The following is a 7,333-nucleotide window of genomic DNA, read 5'->3' as shown; positions in this document are numbered from 1 at the left end:
ATAAGGAAAAGAGAGAGAGAGAGAGAGAAAGAATGAGAGAAAGGGATAGAGAGGGAGAAAGGGGAGAGAGAAAGATAGGAGAGGGGGAGAAAGAGGGGTAGGGGAGAGAGAGAGAGATAAGGAGAGAGAGGGGGAGAGAGAGAAAAGGAAAAGGGGGAGAGAGAGAGGAAGGCAAAGAAAGGGGAGGGGGAGAAAGAGGAGGAGAGAGAAGGAGAGAGAAGAGGATGAGAGAGAGGAGAAGGAGAGAGAGAGAGAGATAAAGGAAGGGAGAGAGGGAAAGAAGAGAAAGAGAGGAAGAGGGGAGGAAAAGACAGAAAGGGAGAGAAGGGAGAGAGAGAAAGAGAGAGAGAGGGAGAGGAAGAAAGAGAATGTAAAATCTAATTTTATATATGTTAAGAGAGAGAGGGAGAGAGAGAGAGAGAGCACTGTATTATAAACTGGTTTAAAATCAGTTTCTTATGTGACAAAGTAGTTTGGTTCAGTTTCTAAACCATTTAAAATGGTTTAGTGCAGTTTCAGTTCAGTTTATGAAAAAACTGAACTATAAACACCCCTAATTATTTTTCTGTATAATTATGCAGGATAATTATGAAGATGTGAGTGAAGATTGAGATATTTATCATGATGGTTTATTGGCAAAGATGAAAATTGAAAGATGTATGGTTGATGATGATGTCTTTTATTAGAAGATACATTTATATGATATAATATTTTGGTTTTTCCTAGTTTATTAGTAGTAAACTCTAAGTGCATTATATGAGTATGCTTATTCTAGTTTGAGATGTATGAATACTCAAAATTATGATCATTCCAATATTTTTAGTTCATTATATAATTATATTTTGTTTCAATATAATTTTTATTATTTAAAGATTATTGTATGGTATTATTATATATGTATTTATTTTTATTTTATAATAATTAACTAATTTAATTAAAAATACAGGATTATATATATAATTATATTCTCAAATATTAGATTTTAGAATCTAATAAAAAAATTATTATTATTATTATTATTATTATTATTATTATTATTATTATTATATATAAACAGAAATTTTTTTAAAAAAAATGAGGGACAAAAGGCTACACTTATATAGAGTAGCTATAGATATACTATTAATTACATTTATAAAGTGATGCAGTAGCTCTAAAAAGTGTAGTCTATTCTTTAGAATTATGGTAACCATTAGTGCTGAAAAGTGTAGCCTTTGGTCCTGAATAGCATCACTTAAAAAGCGTACCCTATTCTCAAAGGCCAGAAGCGTAGCCTTTGATACAGAAAAATGTAGCCTTTGAGAATAGGCAACACTAGTATAAGCATCGCCTACAAAAGCATCTCCGAAGCCTAAAAAGCGTAGCCTTTTCCTAAGGCATCATTTTTTTATTTTTGGCTACACTTTTTAAGTGTACCTGAATGGGTGTTTTTCTTTTAGTGATGAGAGATGCAGTGGTAGTATTATGAAGTAGGTTTTCTGGAGCAAGCAACAAAGAAGCATGATCTTACATGATAAAGACTTTATATATTAAGGACCATATTTTAAGATGCATTATTCAAAAATCATGTTATCTTAGATACTTTATTTTTGAATTATGACTTTTGATTTTTTGGTGACCATGTATGAATTAAAAATCATATTATGATGTTTGGTTTGTGGTTATGACTTTTGGTTATTACGAGATTTTATGGTTTAAATTCCAAAAATGCTACTTCAAACAGAAAAAAATATTTTAATTCGGTCAAAATGACGGCTTTAGCAACCATTTTAAACGGTAAAAAACAGCGATTTCAATCATTTTAAAAGGTATACAATTGTAATTATAATCAATTTAAAATGACAGTTAGATCTATCATTTTAAATAGAGAAAGTGCCATTATATTTTTGTAAAAATGGCGGATTTTAAATAGTAAAAAGTTGTCGTTATTCAACTTAAAAATGGCGGTTAAAAAATTGTCATTTTATAAAAAAAAGTTATTTTATGCGGTTAAAACCGCCATTTCAAAAGATAACAACGTATTATCAACGGTAATTGTGGCGGTTTATAAAAAATCGCCACAATAACCAAAATGGCACTTAGGATAACAACGTTTTTCAAAACCGACATTTTAGGATAACTATCGGAAACGATGTCGTAAGAAGAAAAAAAAATTGTGGTACGAAGACCTTTCAAAAAGAAAAGAATGCACTGGGAGAAGGGAATGGTGATGTTAATGGTGTTGGTGTTGGTGATAATAGAGGACATCATGATTGTAATAATGTATCCTGACACAGTAAAAATAATAGAGACAAATATTATGATTGATGAGGATGGGAGATAGGGTGGTAATAATGTTGGTGGTAATTGATGCTTTTGTTGCATAGAATTTTGTGCATATAAATAAAATTGCCACAAAATTGATTTTTGTTAATATTTAACCGACTTTATAACAAAGATTCTTATTATCTCAAAATAATAATGTCAAAAAATGTATTATCTCTTTTTTCTATTAAAAGTTGCTTTGTTCTTTGTCCTTCATATAGAAAAATTATTTATATTCATGTCCTTTTTAATAATTTTTAATTTAAAAATAATTTTAAATATTATAATTCAAACAACATTTAATAAATCACGTCAACACTAATTCACTTTTTATCAAAATTAAATTTAATAAATTAATTCGATAAAAATTTGGTTCGCAAACTTTAATCCAAATAGACACGTTATTATTGGTCGAAGATATTTAAGTCAGGTAGCGTTTGTTTTTAGAGACAAGATAGGACATGACACTGAGACAGAAACAATAGGACAGAGATATTAAAAGTTATTCTTTGTGTATTGTGTTTGGATACGATGTACAAGACAATAATGTAATGTCCAGTATTATATTTGGATATACATGGACAAGACTAAAATATTATATGAAATGACTAAAATAGCCATGTGATTTCAAATTTTCTAGTATAAATTAATTTAATAGAGAATGAGAGTAAGTAGGAATACAGACAATGGGAACTTAAAAAAATGTTTGAAAGGGCCAAAAATTTTAATAAAAAAGTATATAATAGTATTTATGTTTGATTAATAAAAAATTTTGTTTAGGATAATAAGCCAAATTAATTTTAAATACAAAATCAGTTTTAAAAAAGAATCTATTTTTACATAAAAAAATTAGTTTTTGCACATAAAAATCTATTTTTATTTAGAAAACCAATTTTTTTTTATCTAAAAACTGATTTTTCTTTTTAAAAAATTGATTTTTATTTAAATTATATAAAATCAATTACAACTTATAAATTACTTTTTAGCATTTTAAAAGATCAATTTTACCTTTATAATATTTATCTTTTAAAAGTCTCAAGACTAATTATTTTTGTTATTATTTTTATTACAAATCAAATAATATAATACAAGGTTAAAATGATATTGAAGTAAGAACGATAAAAGAAAAAAGAAATTATCCAATCCAATAAAAATTTTTACAAAAAGGAGAGAGTTCCTGAAAAAAGAGAAAGAAGGAGAACGTAGAGACAGAGAAAGAGCATGGAGAAGAAAGTACCTTTCTGAGAACTACGCAAATTAGAAAAAATAAGAAGGAATAATAGTGGAATAATAAAAAATATCTATGGACAAAAAAAAATCATAAAAAAAAGTCCGCGTCCCTCTTCTAAATCCCGTGTCCATCATTGTAAAAGAGTTGACACAAAAGTATAAAAAACTGTCTTGGAGACAATATATTTAGTCTCCATATCTATGCTTCCAAATACTTTTTAAAGATGTACTGTCCATGTCTCTGTGTCCTATCTCCAAAAATAAACGCTACCTATACATACATGGCATACAATTATATTGGGTTAGACAGAGACAAGAATGAGCTTTCTTGAATAGCTAGCCAAACGAATAGATTATATTGTGCTGCTGCCTGTGGGCATCCTCAAACAAAATAGAAATGCAAAAGGAACTTCCTTTCTTTTTCAGTAATTCATTATCATCTTTTTGAGTGAGAAAACAAGGTAGTTCGACAAAAGAAGTTAAATCATGATGCTTAAGATTCTTATACATTGATTGATAGCTAGGAATGAAGCTTCATGTACACTGGAACACTAGCTCTGATCTCATGCTCATGCAAGAATTTTGCTAACTTGTAAAGAATGATTCGTCAAAAAGCAGTCTAAAGAAAGAATCTTAGAGAAAAAAAGGAAGGTATAATTATCTCATCTTTTTGGCTCGGGTATGTATTGCAATAAAAATAAATTTTACTATTCTTTTTCTAACCACAACTTAATTTTGAGACTTTGCTTACGAAAAATAAATATCCAATTACATAAAAATCATTATCTTTTTAGAAAGTGAGCTTTAGCGTTATCATTGGAGAAAAGTGAAAAAGAATAAATGAAAGAGAGAGAAAGAGAGGGAGGGAACGAAGGGAGAATAAGATGGATTTGATATGATTAGATACTAAAGCAATGTAGCTTTTGCTTCATATATGTTCTTATCAAATCTTTCAGAATATTAAATTAAGAGGAATATTATAATATAGCAAAATTTGTTGTTTTTAATGAGTAGTTAGTAATATTCAAAAATAAAAACTAAAAATATGTTATTAGATTGTTAGACTAAAATATTAACTTGGGTTAGTCGAATGGTCATTAACTCACACAACTAGAAAATGGATTAATACAGATAGATTTACAGACAGATTTAGTCTTTATTACAGACGGATTTTTGGTTACCGACGAAATTACCGACGGATTTTGTCCCTCTGTAAAAGCCCCGTCGGAAATTATTTACCGACGGATTTTTTTTCCGTCGGAAAATTACAGACGGATTTTTAGCAATTACCGACGGATTTTCCCTCTGTAAATTTTCTATCCATTTTCCAAAGGCGACGAACTTTTCGACGGATTTTCCGTCTGTTTACAGACGGATTTTCAGACGGATTTTCCGTCTGTAATTACAGACGGATTTTCCGACAGATTTTCCGTCTGTAATTACAGACGGATTTTCCGACCGATTTTCCGTCTGTAATTACAGACGGATTTTCCGACAGATTTTCCATCTGTAATTTGAACTTTGGAAAATCATCCCGTTCTGATTACAGACAGAAAATCCGTCTGTAATTCCGTCAGTAAGATAAAATAGAATTTTTTTAGATTTTTTCATTGCAAAATGAATACTTTAAATTTGTTTTCTAAATTTACTCCATCAAACACTGTAAATTGAAAAAAGAAAGCCAAAAATCACATAAATAAACATAATATTCATTACATGATACCTATAAAATTGGATGTTATTTTTCAACATCATTGGCCAATATCTCATTGTCTTAATAAAAAAATACCAAAAAAAATAAGATGACCATCCCAATGTTACATGAATGTCACAAATTACACTTAGCACTTAAAGATAGAATAATCTAAAATATTAATAGATAACTAAGTTGCATTGGCAGCATCAAGCTCCATATTGAAAGTTAATTTTGACATCTCCTGACTGAAATAGAATTAAAACCCAAATTAGAATTGGAGTGAATTGGAATGCTTGAATAAAAATAAAGCATATTATTTAAAGCATTTTGCACTCAGGAAGTAGTCTAATAAAAATAATAGTAACAAAAAATATGGTTGTTCATAGGAAGTTGACAGAAATCCACCTCACTGCAACCGATTCCAAGTTTCTTTCGATCATTCAAGCATCGTTTATGATATTTCACGTACCTGAAGGGAAGAATAACCTCATGAGAAATTCTGAAATTACAACATGTTCAATATAGTCCTAGACCTTATTACACGTATATCATAGCCAAGTATCATAACGTACTTCTGCTGTTGGAAACCGTTTTCTTCTAAAAGTTGGTTACTTGGATGCTGAAAAGGTGGGAAAGATTTTGGCATGGAGCCCACAGGAGGACTACTCGAAAGACCACCATGTGGCGAACTACTCAATTTGGAGGGTTTGAGACTGCAAAATTAAGAGAATAATTGGAAAGAGCTTTTCAGTGATCAAACTAAAGAATCAAACTACCAATACAAAGCTAGTCCAAATAGGACAGTTTTCTGAGTTAAACAATCATGATATATACCTGAATTTGAGTTCGAACATTCTCCAGTTCAGATTCCTGAAAATGTATACAGAGGATTGCAAGATGTATCAGGAACTGAAAATATCAATGTGAAACCTAGTAACAGCAGAATTTGAGCACAAACTATTGAGAATATGAAGTGATAACTTGCCTGCTCATGCAAAGCTTCTTTCAACTGAGATGCTACAAGACAGAAGGCTTCAAGACAGATGCTACAAGAATTGTCACAAGCATCCTGAATTTAACCCTCCACAGAAGCAGCAGCTGAAGTCAAATGCGCCTCAGATTTTCAGATAAGAAGAGAGAGAGGGGGGGAGGAGAACAAGCATTTGCATTAAGACATTAACTAACCTATCATAGTTCACAGCAGCTCTAATTTTCAGATAAACAAAGCATAAATTCGGTTAAGAAATGAAATATGGTCATCATTCAAAGATCCAACCCTACTTGAAGTAAGCCAATTGTTTATTAGGACAATCTAATCAGCACCACCATTGATCACAGCTTCTTTAGCAGAAATAAGCTCATAAAGCCCCAAAAGGTTTTTGAGATCCTTGACAGCCATATTGCTCAAAGCCTCACCCAAGATTTGCCTGCATCATGCAATAATTGTTCAATGTTCAATTTTTTCAATTATTTAGTAATAATTGGTTCATCGAACTTGCTTGTTGTGGTTCTGAAGGTTACTGATTTGCACACGCAGTTTTGAGTTTTGCTGCTGGTAATGCTGAAATATATATTGAAGAAGCTATATATATATGATGCTGATGAGATTAATAATGAATTAATAAGTAATAACCTGAGCATTAATCTCAGAAGTGGATCCACCATTAGAAGAATCTGAACTGGCTTTTTTGTACCTCTCAATAGATGCTTTGACACTGTTAAAACGTTGAAGAATTGAAAGTCAAATCATCCAACTCAATGAGTTAACTGAACCTTAAACGCAACTATTCAAATGCCTCAACGTCAAAGTCTGATTGGATTTGATCAAAAATAAAATGTTAAAATAGTACCCTACTCTTACAAATACCTTAATTTCGTCGACCCACTCATTGGCTGCACCTGCCACCGTTTTATCTCTGAAATAGAACGAAACTCTTAGCACTAGAACTCCAAACCCGCAGTCCAAATAAAATTCACTTTTTAACATTCATTTCAGATTAGGCAGGGGCAGGTAGAAAAATTGTTCCAATCCCATATTTTTATTTTTGTTTTTTTGCACACAGAACTTGATGATGTGCTGGGGATGGCATTTGATATTCAATA

General features: G+C 30.8%; 2 long non-coding RNA genes across 2 annotated transcripts; both read right to left on the bottom strand.

The window, feature by feature from the left end:
* On the bottom strand, nt 5,681-6,105 carry LOC107639418. Its single transcript, XR_001620131.2, has 3 exons — nt 6,065-6,105; nt 5,803-5,943; nt 5,681-5,699 (listed from the first exon to the last, which is right to left on the bottom strand). It is a non-coding gene; the product is annotated as an uncharacterized LOC107639418 (long non-coding RNA).
* LOC107639416 lies at nt 6,217-7,273 on the bottom strand. The gene is made up of 4 exons (XR_001620129.2): nt 7,098-7,273; nt 6,864-6,945; nt 6,416-6,657; nt 6,217-6,328 (listed from the first exon to the last, which is right to left on the bottom strand). It is a non-coding gene; the product is annotated as an uncharacterized LOC107639416 (long non-coding RNA).

Source organism: Arachis ipaensis, chromosome B04 (assembly GCF_000816755.2).
Source record: "Arachis ipaensis cultivar K30076 chromosome B04, Araip1.1, whole genome shotgun sequence".
Lineage (NCBI taxonomy): Eukaryota > Viridiplantae > Streptophyta > Magnoliopsida > Fabales > Fabaceae > Arachis > Arachis ipaensis.
The sequence above is the reverse complement of the archived record's forward strand: the minus strand, read 5'-3'. Positions and strand labels throughout refer to the sequence as shown.